The following is a 16,187-nucleotide window of genomic DNA, read 5'->3' as shown; positions in this document are numbered from 1 at the left end:
GTACATAAAATTGTAATACCAAACTAGAATGATGTTGCAAACACACCTATATAGATCATTAGAAGAGTAATTTTCTCTCTTGAGAGCTTCATAGCATAGAATAATCTGAAGAACCATAGCATATAGATATATTGAAATAAATTGCAAGAATGCCAAAAAATGAGACCTCAGTGGTATAAAATGAAATAAGAGTGATCAAGGTAAATTCATTTTGTTTTTAATGTGTACTTTGAGAATGGCACAGATTACAAAATAGAAACTTGAGAGTAATATTTGTGGAGTATGTGTTTTGAATCCCATGTAATAAATACATAAAATTGCTGTGAGTTGTGAACATTATTTTCTTCATTTCAACCAGGAGCTTTGTTCTTTACAATGATAATATGGTGTTAAAAGTTTGATTGCAAAATGGCTGTGCTCTGGGGGCAGCTTCTGTGCTGCTTTTGTGGTTTCTGCTGATACAAATTTGATATTTTACAAATGCAGAATATGAACTATATTCCTAACACGTGTTTCATACACTTATAATACACCAAAATGTAAAACAGCATATGCTTGGGACATTTCTTGGCTGTGTGCTTAATGCACTAGATCTGGAACCCGTTAAATGTTATTATAGAAATAATTGAAACATTTCGCACAGTTTCATGCAGAGAATTTTGCATGTTAAGCTCATACTCCTTTCTTCAGTTATAGAAGACTTTACATGACTGATACACAAATGTTTCCATTAGAATCAGGAACACGGATATGGTGTTTCTTTTTATGAACCAGTGTTAGGTAAACTTTGGCGGTATTTCAGACTTAATTTTGCCAACAACCACCTATCACTGAATAGATTCATGAAGAGAGGTTTTTCTACAAATGAATTATATTGAAAATAAAGAGAGACACGATTTCTACTTTCACAATTTAAAAATGGCATCCTTTATTCCTCTTAAATTCGTTTTTCTCCTTCTATTTCTTTGCTGAATGTTCTTTGTTTATTCTGGTGTCACATCAGTATTTTCTCGGTGATAAGTTGTAATATTTAATCATTCAGATATAACTCCTGCTTTCCTTTGTTATGCGGAGTGTAATCGGTTTTTACTATGATTTCTGGCTTCAATTTAAACAAATTGAACATTTGTATTTCCTATGGTGAATTCAGAAATGAATGGCCTGATAGAAAGTCTGAAGTGATTCAGTAATAGCTTTAAATTATTATTCATTATTATTACTTTTTTGAGACAGGGTCTCACTCTGTCACCCAGGCTGTAATGTAGTGGCATGATCATGGCTCACTGCAGCTTCAACCTCCCCAGGCTCAGGTGATTCTCCCCACTCACTCCCTCAGCCTCTGGAGTAGCTGGGACTACAGGTGCACGCCAACATGCCCGGCTAAATTTTATATATTTTTGAAGAGACAGTTTCACCACGTTACCCAGGCTGGTCTTGAACTTCTGGGCTCAAGCAACCTGCCTCAGCTTCCCAAAATGCTGGGTTTACAGGCTTGAGCCACCGCACCCGGCCCAATATTAATTTTTTATTTCTGAGAACTGAATGCCACTATTATTTCCAGATCATTTAGAAACTACATAGAATGATCTAGTTTTTCTCACGACAAACAGCACCATTTATTTTACTGAAAACCAGTTGTTACCACTAAAGTACGGCATGAGCCTATATGTACATTTCATTGATAGCGGGCCTCTCCACGTCAGTGGTTCTCCAAAGTGGGGTCCCCAGACCACCATCAATATCATCACTTGGGAACTTCTTAGAAATGCAAACTGACAGGCTCCCCTGGAGACCTACTGAAACGGAAACTGGGGATGAGGCTTGGTAGTCTTTGCTTTAACAGGCTCTCCAGATGATCCAGAAGCATGTTCAAGTTTGAAAAGCACTGCTCTAGAAGGATGGATCCATTTCAACATGCACTGAGATGATGAGTTTCAACATCCTGCTAGAATCCTCTGTCCAATTACAGGGCCTATGACAGGTTGGAGGGAAAACATTTATGTTAAAGTCAAATAGATCTACTAGAGATAAAATAGACAAAAGATAACCAATCTCAGATTCTGGGAGAAATATTCTTCTTGCTTTCCCTCGCCCTTGTCTGCGTACCATATTTCCTCTGCCAACATACACTTCCATAAGCGCGTGCACGTGCACACACACACACACACACACACACACACACAGATTTATCTACCCCTAAAACAAAAGATAACTTGTCCATCCCCCGCTTTCATTTAAGTAAAGATTTTCCATAAGACAAGTATCTCAAGAAACAGAAATTTCATTTTCCAGCCAATGTGTGAATATTATCTGGGCCTCACAAAATGTTAGAGAGATTTACAAAAGGTGAGGATCTACTTATGACTTTTTTTTTTTAACCATGTTTAAGACCTAGAAGTAGGAATAATGAATTTCCTCAAACTTAAAATTGGCCAAATAATTAATTTATATATTTAATGTATAGTGGAACTTATGGATTAAAATGATTTGTTTTTATTATTAGGGAGTCTGTAGAATAAGCCATTGCATGAACTCACCTAGAGTTGTCCATATGCCTATCTGACAGTTGTTAAAGGCAGTATCATCCCGTGCCACATGTGGTTAAGAAAGGTGATTCTGAATCTGAGTTTCACCACTTTTTAGTTTTGTGAACGACAGCAAATAACATAGACTGCTTGATTTTCTCTTTTCTCCATTGAAACATGGAAATAATAAGAAAATCTACTTTATAGCATTGGGAGACAAAAATAAACAAGATAGTGTTTACAATGCCTGGCACATTTAATAAACATTAGCTATCACTAAGCTGAATTTTCACTGACCATCTCTCTTGAGATCACATCCTCATCCTTATTTTATTTCCTTGATTAATGTGTCAAAACATTACTTTGGAAACACACAGCATAAAGTTTCCTTTCCACTGAATTTTCAATAAATTATGAGCTTTCACTGTAATGATATGCATTTACCTTAATTCCTCCCTTTGAAAAAACTCCCTTAACGTTTATATTAATGAGTCTTTTCAGTAGTTATGAGTCTGGACTATGCTCTTCCAAAGAAGTTTCCTCATAAATTAGCATTAATTGATGTCCAGTTTTTTGGAAAATGTTAGCACACATTATTTATGGCACGTTCTGTTCGTGTGGCGCCTCTTAACGTGAAAAAAAAAAAGTTTTCAAAGGAGGTTCAAATGCTGTTTCCTTTGCTTGCAAAACGGTGAAAGCCACAGGCTTTTCGTATTTGGCAAGCTTTCAGCAATATTTCTAGTTGAAGAGCATGTAAATGATCTGAAGTCAAGGGCGAATTTGGGATCACTCTCAATGTCGTGGTTTTTTCCACATCCATTTTAAGCCTGCGTGAGCTGTGGATGCTGTACCCAAGTGACAAAGACACATCCCTCCAATATTAATAAGAACGCCTTGTATCCAAAATGAAGCAACATTTCAGAAAGGTTGGCATCACTTCTACCAATCCTAGGGTATGAGAAAAACACATCAGCACACAAATATATATTTTGTTTTATTCCTTGTGGTATATCCGTACATGTGTGTAAATGGACCATTTGTACGTTTCTTTTTTTTCTTTCTTTCTTTTTTTTTTTTTTGAGACGGAGTCTCGCTCTGTCGCCCAGGCTGGGGTACAGTGGCGGGATCTCCGCTCACTGCAAGCTCTGCCTCCCGGGTTCACGCCATTCTCCTGCCTCAGCCTCCCAAGTAGCTGGGACTACAGGCGCCCGCCACCTCGCCTGGCTAGTTTTTTGTATTTTTTAGTAGAGACGGGGTTTCACCGGTTAGCCAGGATGGTCTCGATCTCCTGACCTCGTGATCCGCCCGTCTCGGCCTCCCAAAGTGCTGGGATTACAGGCTTGAGCCACCGTGCCTGGCCATTTGTACGTTTCTAAGCATCTTAATAGGCTAGAAGAGGGAAGAAAGCAAGAATCCATAAAAATAAAGTTGTAGTTTGATTTCGTTCTGTAGAAAAAGTTACGTAATACCATAAGCAGAAATCTTCCTAAAAGTTGGAGGCTTTTTCTCAATGTTAAACATCATAGATGAATGGGTATTGACTAAACGCTGGCACAGATGTTCTGGAAAGCTGATCCTTAAAGATACATGCAGTGGGTCATTAGGATCTAGCACATAATGAATTCTCAATAATATGTGTTTGTTATTTTCATTTTTCCCAGTCTTATGTGCTTGGTGATTTTTGTTTTGTGCCATTTTCAATTCTGTGTATTTGCTGATTTTTGGTAGCAAAGACTTAAGAAGGCTCTTGCTTACAGATAAATTCATTTTTCATTATAAGAAAATATAGAACTAGTCACTTATCCTAATACAATCAACCACATAAATGTCAATCTGTATTGGATTTTCTTGGGAGAAAACTAAGTTCAGCTGAAAGTATTTCCATAAAAATGTTGATTGATGTGATAAACATAGAATGTTATTTGCATCATATATAAACCCTGATCAAATGAAAAGGTCAAAAGACTTTTTTTATTTTTTATTTTTATTTATTTATTTATTTTTGAGACAGAGTCTCGCTCTGTCACCCAGGCTGGAGTGCAGTGGTGCAATCTCAGGTCACTGCAACCTCTGCCTCCCGGGTTCAAGCAATTCTCCTGCCCCAGCCTCCGGAGTAGCTGGGACTACTTGGGAGGCCAAGGCAGGCGGATCATGAGGTCAGGAGTTCGAGACCAGCCTGGCTAATATGGTGAAACCCTGTCTCTACTAAAAATACAAAAGACTATTATTTTTAAAGTAAGTTCCATTGTAAGCCCAATCTTTGAATAATAAATGAGCCTACAAATAATTTTTTTCCTCTAAATAATTTGTATTTTATTAAGGAGATGACATATACACAGGAAATAAGAGAAAGCTAGAAATGCTGTAGAAAAGACTACATGATTTGCTGCTTTGTTCTATACATAACTAGAAATTCCAAAGAGATATAAATATTTTGGCAGTCTACAATTTTCAGGGTTTGAGTCAGAAAAGGGGCTGGTCCCAAAAATACATGACCCTTCCCAGAGCGGGTGCTACCAAAAAGATTATCTCAAAGTAAAGGAGGAAAGATAAAACATATTAACAGTCGGTCAATTACACGAACATAGAAAAAGGAAACAATTTCTGATGTGAAAATAAAGCAATTGGTTAGAAGCTTAGATAAGCCAAACCACCAAAGTGTGGATGGGCTTGAAATAAAAAGCCAATATGGGCCTGGCATGGTGGCTCACGCCAGTAATCCCAGCCCTTTGGGAGGCTGAGGTGAGAGGATTACCTGAGGCCAGGAGTTTGAGACCAGCCTGGCCAACATAGCGAAACCCCGACTCTACTAAAAATACAAAAATTATCCGGGTGTGGTGGCATGCACCTGTAGTCCTAGCTACTTGGGAGGCTGAGGCAGGAGAATTACTTGAACCTGGGAGGTGGAGGTTACAGTGAGCCGAGATCACACCATTGTACTCCAGCCTGGGTGACAGAGCAAGACTCTGTCTGGAAAAAAAAAAAAAGAAAGAAAAAAAGAAAAAGCCAATATGAGAAAAACAGAGGCTGGACTGAGGAACAGACATGGTGAGCTGCAATGTGGAATAGGTCTACCACAATCTTCCCAGAGCTTAAACAGTCATGTTGAGCCTTGCTGACAGGATACAGCATTTCTGACATGTTTGTGGAAAAAAAGACTGTTTACAGGTCAGATTTTGTCAGTATCAAAGACTATCGAGGGTAAAAATGGAAAAGTTGCAGGCATAAAGATTTAGATTTGGATAGTGGTTCTGTCCCTGTTTACTATTTTGCAACGGACTGGGAAGCCATGCAGAGTTCTGGACCTTCTATATTCTCATCTATGAGACAGGATGAGTGACACAAACTTTTTGAAATTCTTCTGAGGGTTGGCAATGATGTATAGTTACCACAAGATCTAACACAAAATATGTGTGTTTTTTTCACATTTTCAAAACCTATTTTTTTTTTTTTTTTTAAAAAAGCGGATTTGTTTTATTTTAGATTCGGAGGGTACATGTGCATGTTTCTTACATGGGGATATTGCATACTGGTGGGGATTGGGCTTCTAATGTACCCATTATTCAAATATTGAACACTGCATCCAATAGGTAATAAAAATGTTCTTAGTAAACGATGGTTATTTTTATTATTGTTGTTATTATTATTGGCTCAACTTTCTATCCAGTCTTTAAGTCCTCATGATAACATAAACATCATTTTACATTCTAAGCAGTGCTTGAATAACAACTGTAAAATTTTTTTCTTTTACTCGTAGAAGCCCCCATTCCATCTATTAGAAAAATTTTCTGTTAAATTAAAATGTACTTATTCAGGTGACAAATTTTCTGCATTAGTTTAATGATTGGTAAGAAATAAATCTATGGCTGGGCACAGTGACTCATGCCTGTCATTTCAGTACTTTGGGAGGCCGAGGCAGGAGGATCACTTGAGCTCAAGAGTTCAAGGCCAGGCTGGGCTATATAGCGAGACCTTATCTCTACTAAAAAATAAAATAATAATAATTAGCTGGGCATGGTGGTGCACACCTGTAGTCCCAGCTACTCGGCAGGCTGAGGCAGGAGGATTGCTTGAGCCCAAGAGATGGACGCTGCAGTGAGCTATGATCATGCCACTGCACTCTAACCTTAGTGACAGTGAGGCCCTGTCTCAAAACAAACAAACAATAAACAAAAAACAGAAAGAAATAAACCTAAAATCTCTTTTATGTAGTAGCATGTCCATACTCTGATTATACGTTTATGTCTTTGCTTCTGTTTGGCTCTCTCAGCTACATATCACTGTCGTCTCATATGCAGGGAACTAAGTGGTTGCGCTCTCGCTCTCTCTCTCTCTCTCTCTCTCTCTCTCTCTCTCTCTCTCTCTCTCTCTGTCTGTCTCTCTCTCTCTCTCAGAGTTTATTCTTCTATCTGATAGAAGTAGTTTTGAAACAAAGTCTTGGTGTGACTTAACCAACTCAGAATAGATATAAGCAATTACTTTTCTTACCTCTGAATAATATTCTTCTAGTAAAAGATAGCCTAAATCACATTAGCTTTCAGGTGGCCATATTACGGTATTGATGAAGTCATAGTGTCATCGTAAACCTCTTTCTAGGGGCTAATACATCAATGAATCAATTCTTCTACCGCCTAAGATACATCAATCTAGGAGCTAATCCATCCATCAATCAGTTCTTCTATTAATTTGAGAATGGTAAGTTTTGCTTTCCACATATTTCCAGGGTGAAAAGGCACTTTATTGAATCTACATAGATTTAAGAAACAGAGATTCCCTCTCCTACTAGGTTGATATAGTCCCAGCTTCCCTGACAGTTGATATGTGAGCTGAGTAGTTACATTATTTTGTTTGTTTTTCATTTGGTTCTACCGAGCAGATCTTATTTGCATCATCTAAGCATCCTCCTGAATCTAGAGAACAAAAAATTCACTACTTAATAAGAGAATGTAGAGACAGGCAGACTTAACGTGTTGTTTACATACTTTTGCTTTTAATTTGTTTTCTCCATGTTCCTCTTGCTTTTTATTTTCCGGTTCTATTTTCCCTTTAACCTTTATACCTAGCCAGGTAAGAAACATTTAGTAATTTCAAGTTTCAGTAAACTGCATTTCAACAGTAAATAAGTGAAAGTGACCACATTCGTGTCATGTTCTAATAAATATTAGGGTCTGACGTAGATTGGGGTTTTTCCTGACTGCTTTGGGAAGTATTGAAGTTCCAGCAATCAGTCTTTGCTAAATTTTTAAACTGATTTTCTAGATGTTCTGCACTCGACATTGAACATGAGGGTCATTGTATTCTCTAATGACACGGTTAAAGCTTGAAGCAGAAATTTTTGACTGTAATCAGGCATAAAGGAAATAGGAAAATTTATACCAATGAATTGTATTCTTCTTCATTATCAAAACAGGTAAAGAATGTTGATAAAACATGCACATCTGATTACTCACAATTTACTCTTCCTATGCTTAAAGATAGATTTTCTGTTAAAATAGAAAGATACAGATCTCTCCTGAAGAGCTTCAGACACTTTCATATTAAAAGACATTCATCTGCTAATGATGAAATATTTTCTTGCTGTGATTGTTCTATAGAACAATTGCTAAAAGCAATTAGAAGTAAAACATACAAGTAAAAACCAATAGTTATTGTCATCAAGGAGAAAGTATCTATCCTATATATAGTTCAAGGTAACCGTAAGTATTCAATTCATGATACTAACATTTTCAGGACCCAAACTTCTGATCCTTTTAAGAGATTTATTTCCCATGCCCTTTAATAGTCCCATTGCCTGGAATCAAGTTCAACCCACAATGTCTAATCTAACAAAATGTTAATGTAAAAGAAAACGAACATTTTCCAAAGTGCTCATAGAAGACAGACTGCAACAATATTTCACTTATATTTATGATTACTTAGAAGTCTGTGCTCTCTTAACAGCCTGCTTCTAAACTTCTGAAAATAGTTTCCTCTGGATTTGATAATTTTCGAAAAATAACTAAACAGTGAAACAGACGAAATTCTGAAAATGAATTAGGTCAAATTCCTCAAGTGTGGGGTTAATTAGAGAAGAAGTCACTCTGGGAATCTGAATCATAAGCTATTTCCAAAGTATGACTTTTTATTACTTTTAGGAATATAATAGGAACAAGCAGCTGAGAGTGTTACCAAGTAGGAACACTGTCAGACGTGCTTAGATAAGTAGATAAAAAGTAGTTGTAAATAAAATGGTGTACTAGCTACATATAGGTACCTTTATTTTTAATAATTCTTGAAAAGTTTTAAAATACGAATCAAATATTTTATTCCGTAACACGTTTATTTGTATGATGACACACAATTCAATTCAATCAATTTTCACCTTATTTTCAAGAGAGTGAAAACAAGTAAGTTTTCACCAAAATACATCTTTTTTTTTTTTTTTTTTTTTTTTTAGATGGAGTTTCGCTTTGCCGCCCAGGCGGGAGTGCAGTGGTGCGGTCTTGGCTCACTGCAACCTCTGCCTCCCTGGTTCAAGCAGTTATCCTGCCTCCACCTCCAAGTAGCTGGCACTACAGGCATGTGCCACTACGATTGGCTATTTTTTGTTTGTTTAGTTTTTTTTGTATTTTTAATAGAGACAGGGTATCACCATGTTAGCCAGGCTAGTCTCTATCTCCTGACCTCAGGTGATCCGCCCTCCTCGGCCTCCCAAAGTGTTGGGATTACAGGCATGAGCCACCACTCCCGGCCCCAAAATACATTTTATTCGGAAAAGCAAACTTACCAATAGCAAGATGTGCTGAACATACATGTTTTATTGAAGGGTGAGCAAATGTGAGTAAACTAGTTCTCACTGAAAGAGTTAAAAGCATGAAAAGAAGCATTTAATTGACATTTGAACTGTGGTCATGTAAGATGTGATTTAATATAAAATTACTGCCATGTTTCCTGGTGTATCTTCTCCCATTCAGCCTCTTAAATAGAACTCTTTCTTGCAGCATTTTGACTTACGTGTGATATTCTGTTGACCAATGTTTCTGAGAGTTGTGGTTAAACTCATAGTCTCTGGAAATTCTAGTAGCACTTTGCACAATCCTGGGTAATGTATTTTCTCTGTTTCCTCATCTGTTAAGTACTAACTCATTTAATCCTCACAACTATGAGAATTTTTTCTCATAGAAAATATTTTCATAGAAAAAAATCCTCAAATTTTCTTAAAGTTGTGAGGATTAAATGAGTTAATACTTCAAAATTCTTAGAACAATGTGTGCCACATATTAAGTCCTAATTATCATTTGCCAGAAGGCAAATAACCTAGAACAAGTACCCTCGTAGTTTTCCATTTATCCAATGCTCACTATCTGCAAAGTTCTGTGCTCTGCAAATACTTGTATGAGAGATGCAGAGTTTTATACAAACATTTTTATAATTTAAGGTGGGTTTTAATTTAGAAGAGGCGAAATCCTTTCTGCAAATGTCTATAAAAAATGACTATGGGCTTTGTGTTTGGACCTGACAGTCAAAGATTATTTAATGCAAGACAAGTTTAAGATCATGGAATTTAGTGGGCAAATCACACATATTCTTTGAGCACGTTCCCACTGTCGGGCACTGAGCTGGTTGGTGGAGGATAAGGTAAAGATGACATTTTCTCATCTCAAGTTACACTTAGTAAAGCACACAGACCTATAAGCAAATAATTCTACCACAGTGATAAACTAGCATTAAGATATGCATGAGGAAGAATTGAGTGAATTATTTTGGCAGGGAGGAAATCATTCAGACAAGGATCAGGAGATGAAGAGAGTTGACCATGTCTCCAGGAACAAATCCAAGGCAGTGATGGGCATGCTAGATTGGTGACTCTTGCCTACCGTGACTGGGAGGCATGGAAGTCAGTGTGGTACACTTTGTACACTTTGCACCTGTCAGTAGTCGAACACGGCAGACAGAAAATGAAGGGGTACAGAAGACATGCCTGTAAGCAGACATCTCTGTTCAGAATGATTATTTGTAATTCATATTTCAAATTACAGTAGATATGAGAAAATTATTGAGAAAGACTGATGGAATAATTATACCTGTAAGGCCAGAAGTAAATAGAGAAGGATTCACCATTACTGCACACACAATAGGCACTATCATTTGAATCTGCCTTCTCTGATCTTACTCAAATTCAGGTCTTGCTGCTTCCTCAAAGATCTTGCTTAAAAATAGGAATCCTTACAAATAAAAGTCTCCAAATATTATTCTGTTTTCTGAAGGAAGAGGTCTATGTGATTTTCTTTCAAACCACTTTATTTTTGGCAAGATTTAGAGAAAAGCTCTCCTTTAAAAAATGTAAGTTTTCCTTCCTAGAGGCACAATACTCAGACATGAGGAAATATCAGTCAAGAAGACAAAATAAACATGTAATTCATAAGTGCTTTAAGCCAACTAGAATATACTAAATATTGTAGTAAGTCTGAGTTTTCGTGTGCCTGTGTGTGAGAGAGACAGGAAGGAGGGGTGAGGGAGAGAGGGAGAGAAAAAAAAGGGTAAGAAAGAAAGAGACAAAGAGGAAAAGGAAGAAAAAGAGGGAAGGAGAAAAGGAAGGAAGGAGAATGCAAGCAAGAAAGAAAGATAGAGAAAAAGGAGAGAGAGAGAAAGAAGAAAGAAAACGAAAGAAAAGAAAGAGAAAGAAAAAGAAAGAAAAAAAAAGAAAAGAGAAAGAAAAAGAGAAAGAAAAGGAAAGAAAGAAAGAAGGAAAGAAAGAGAGGGAAAGAAAGAAAAGAGAGAAAATCTACTGAAACATTTTGGTCTGTGAAGTGGATTATTGGAAATGGTTAGTCCCATTCTCTCCCAGACCATAGCAGGACAGTGTTAGTCAGCCAACAAATCCCTCAGTGGGTTGAGGGTTGGCAGATGATCATTGCTTTAGATTTTGCTCTGTGGTCTGACTCAAATCAAACCTATGTTAGCATGCATGTGTCTAGCCATAATGGAATCTACCATTAGTGCTGGTTCCACCCAAAGCAAATGGTATTCAAACATTATCCTCAAATGGAAGACCTGAGATGAGATGGGAAATTGAATAAACTACAAACCCTTCCTTATTCCAGGCAATTCTAAGTTCAACATGACCATTCCCATTAAAATCAGCCTTATTTGTAAGGTAACTAAGTGCTCAGAAATGTCTTTGGGGATACTCGGTATAATGCAGGTAACCAAACTAAACCAAACAAAACAAAACCTCTAAAAGCTATGCCAACAAAACCACAACCTGAATTCATTTATCTCTTTAGAAAGTAGTTCGCTTTCCTCAGAGAAAGGAATTTATTCTAGGGCACAGAATGTATCTTGAATCTGAGCAGACAGTTCTGCTTGGCCGTAAGAGGGATGGAGATTAATGCCAGTGAACTCTGATACATCCCACAGTTAAGAGATCATGCCTTACAGAGATGGGCTAATGATATAATTTCTGTTTTATGAAGAACCCCACTTCATAAAAACAATAGCATGCAGGCAAGCTTAGTGGAAAGAGAACAGATTTTGGAATTGATTAGGCACAGGTTTATTTTTCAGCTCTGTTGTCAGAGCAGTCACCTAATCACATAGACATATTTTATTTTTTTAGAGACAGTGTCTTATTCTGTTGCCCAGAAAGGAGTGCAGTGTTGATATCATAGCTCACTGTAATCTCGAACTCCCAGACTCAAGTGATCCTCCCAGCCCAGGAGTAGCTGAGGTTACAGGTGTGTGCCACCATGTCTGGCTAATTTTTCTATTGTTTGTAGAGATGGGGTCCCACCATGTCACCCAGGCTAGTCTTGAAATCCTAGGCTGAAGCAATCTTCCTGCCTCGGCCTCCCAAAGTGCTAAGATTACAGGTGTGAGTCACCGCATCCTACCCACAAAGACAGATTTGAAAGACAAAACTTACATTAAGTGCCTATTAGAGTACTTGGCACATGGCAAACCCCAAATGCCAGTCATTTTTATACAAATCTAAAAAAAGATACAACATCAAAAATAATGATCCTACATAAACACTATGTAGGAACTGATGCAGCGTAAAGAGAATGGGACTAATATAAAAGGGAAATTTCAATAAATTTCAGGAAATTAGCAAAGACAAACTCAGAGGCAATAGGCAAAAATGTAAGGACCACCCATTCCCCACTCCTCTGCTTTCCGTAAGAATCTGCAGAATTATTGAGAGGAGATTTGCCCCTGCATGGAAAATGGCTTTCCCCCTAGTTTTATTTAAATGGAAAACAAGGATGACTTCCAAGGACCTGCAGTTAGGTCAGTAAAGTGCTGAGGATGCCTCTGGCACATACTGCTGAATAGGTAAATATGGAGGTTCCTAGCACGTGGTTGGCCACTAATTAGTTGTAGTTAGTTATATGACTTTATGTATGTGATGAGGATTTAATTTCTGGAAGCTTCACTTTCCTTATCTGTAAAATGAGGAGAATGAGCAATGTTATCTAAATTCTGATTGTATTCTGAGAAACAGTAACGTAAGTTTTGTCTTATCGAGGATCAGAAAGTTAATGATGAGGCAAAAACTCACAGAGGTGAACAGGAGCCTGTAGATAGCAGAGTTGAAAATTATGCAGCTCCCAGTCAATTCCAGCACGATGCTAACCCTTGTAATATAGCGAAGTGCTGTTTTCCATTCGTCTATATATCCTTAGGCAATACTTGCTTATTTTAAAAAGCCCATTTTATCTTATACATTCTGTGTGCACATACAAGTACATATCATATTATGTGACCCAGAGGCCTATCTGAATGTATAGAACTTGTTCAGTTGGCAGGAAGAAAAAAATAATAAAAATATTCCCATTTGCTTTGTTTAAAAGATGTAGACATTTTTCTTTTATTTATTTGTTTTAATTCAAGAGAAAACCAGAAAATGTAGCCAGACAGTAGCTGTGTCTTTTGGCAGTAGAAATAATCTAATAAAAGCATCACATTTCAAAGGGGGAGGGGGAGACCCATCTCAGACATTAGTAACGTCATTCTAGCCCCAAATATATTTCATTCTGGGTTTATATTTTTTGGACTCACACAGCTTATGATGATTTTATCCAAAGTTCATGCCACCAGAGTTGGAATTTTTAATACAAACATTTAGACCAGGCAGTGATTGGCAGTTCTGACTGTTAATACCCCGTAGTAGGTCTTCTACCGTGGTGAGAAGTTAAGATTTATTTTGACAAGCTTTCTCTTGGTTTTGTAGCTAGAAGCCTTATAATGGGGTTACCCCATGACTATATATTGGGCATAGGTTATTAGAATTCATAGCAAAATGGTAGACAGCCTTTTCCCATACAACCAGAGCCCGCAGATACTGGAACTTGATATTAATGAAGTTAAATCCAGTTATTACCTTCTTTAATGGGTAGAATCTGGACATTGGATTTGAATTAGAACCAGACAATAAGTGGCCATGAATGTCAGCATCTCAGTTTAGGAAGTCTCCTGATTAAAAACAACAACAACAAAACTGACTTTTCCTAAGCTCGTTGTCAATTCCTCATCTCCAAAAGAATCATTTGGTAGCTTTTTCACATGTACAAAAAAATTTACATAGAGTTGAATTAAGGCTGCTGAGATTTCTTCAAAAATTGCTAAGTTAGGGCCAGGCATGGTGGCTCATGCCTGTAATCCCAGCATTTTGGGAGGCCGAGGCAGGCGGATCACCTGAGGTCAGGAGTTCAAGACCAGTCTGACCAATATGGTGAAACCCTGTCTCTTAACAAAAATTAGCCGGGCTTAGTGGCACGCACCTGTAGTCCCAGCTACTCATGAGGCTGAGACAGGAGAATCGCTTGAACCTGGGAGGTGGAGATTGCAGTGAGCCATGATCGCACCGCTGCATTCCAGCCTGGGTGACAGACTGCATCTCAAAGAAAAAAACAAAAATTGCTAAGTGAGGGTAATGTTTCTCAAAGTGATAATTTGAAGAGGCTTCATTAGGAGAATAATGGAGATTATATAACAGATTGTTATATACGGCAGGATGAAGAAAAGGGACCATATTGTGATTCTTATAATAAGATTACTCATTTTTTTAACATACCGGGCTCTAGTCTTTAACAGTGTCTCCATGAAAAACACAGTAAAGCTCAGAATATACATGCATTTTAATATTTAATTTAATATTTAATATATTATGTATTTAATACATATTTAATATATATTTAATGTGCAGATATTTGACTTAGGGATGACTTTATTGTCATTAGGCAAAAATCAATCTTTACTTCTTAGACATCCATCAAGACTGTGCTGATGACCCTTTGTGGTGTCCAGGGTCTTCTGAGGGATCAGCTAAGTCCGATAGAAGTGCTTGTGAGTGAAGGCTCCTGGGCTGGTCCAAACACTGTGCCTAAATGATGATAAAATGAAGTGTCATTGGTGTTAATTCTATAATTATTGAGTGTTTATTACACAATAGATTGGCATGCTATGCTTCATGAGACTAAGCATGTACTCTTTAAAAAAGGAATTATAAGAGAGATCTCAATGTGTTTAGACAAGGTAATCTTTATAGTTTCAAATAATCCTGAGATGTAGGATTCTGAAGTCTTAATCAAGGAGATTCAATAAAGTATAACTTTTATCTGCTTATCAGTAATCAGAATTGAATTGATTTCTTATTGATACAGGAAAATCAAACAAAATAATAGTCATTCAACAATTCTTTAAAAAATATGTATCTGTGATGATTAATATTAGGTTTTATCTTGATTGGATTGAAGAATGCCTAGATAGCTGGTAAAGTATTATTTCTGAATGTGTCTGTGAGGGTGTTGCCATTGATATGTGTGTTAGTAGACTGGGAGAGGAAGATCCACCCTCAGTGTGGGTGACCACCATCCAATTGGCTGCCAGCACAGCTAGAACAAAGCAGGCAGAAGAAGGTGGGATAGCTTTGCTTGCTGAGTCTTCTGATTTCCTTCTTTCTCCCATGCTGGGTGCTTCCTTCCATTCCTCCTGCCCTTGGACACCAGAATCCAGGTTCTTTGACCATTGGACTCTGGGACTTGCATCAGTGGCTTGCTGGGGGCTCTCCACCCTTCAGTCACAGGCTGAAGGCTACACTGTCAGCTTTCCTGACTTGAGGCTTTCAGACTCAGACTGTGCCACTACCAGCTTTCTTCCCCAGCTTGCAGATGGTCTATCATGGGACTTCACCTTGTAATTGTGTGGTGAGCCAATTATCCCTAATAAACATGTATTCAGGAGATAATATATATGCAGTGACCAGAGCTGTACTTTGGGCCCTTTGAGCCAGGGCTGGAGCTGGAGCTGGAGCAGCTAGGATGCAAGGAGCAGTGTCCTGGGGCTGTGCACAGCAGTGGGCCCTGGGCCTGGCCCAAGAAACCATTCTTCTCTCCTAGGCCTCCAGGCCTGTGATGAGTGGGGCTGCTGGGAAGATCTCTGAATTGCCTGACTAATATAGCATTGGTCATCTGTTTATGTGCAGACTCTGCCGACTGCTGGGAAAATGTCAACAAATACAGTAGACAATGCCTCTTCCTTTGTGAAATTTATATTCACTTGATGTTTGGTTTGAGGAAACCAAACATCAAGTCAGCAACAAATAAGACAACCACAGATTGTGTAAAACTATAAATGTATAATAAAATATAATAAAATATAATAAAATATTTCAATATTATA

The sequence above is a fragment of the Rhinopithecus bieti genome, unplaced genomic scaffold (assembly GCF_001698545.2).
Source record: "Rhinopithecus bieti isolate Rb0 unplaced genomic scaffold, ASM169854v2 scaffold_2349, whole genome shotgun sequence".
Taxonomy (NCBI): domain Eukaryota; kingdom Metazoa; phylum Chordata; class Mammalia; order Primates; family Cercopithecidae; genus Rhinopithecus; species Rhinopithecus bieti.
This window is presented reverse-complemented; position numbering follows the sequence as displayed.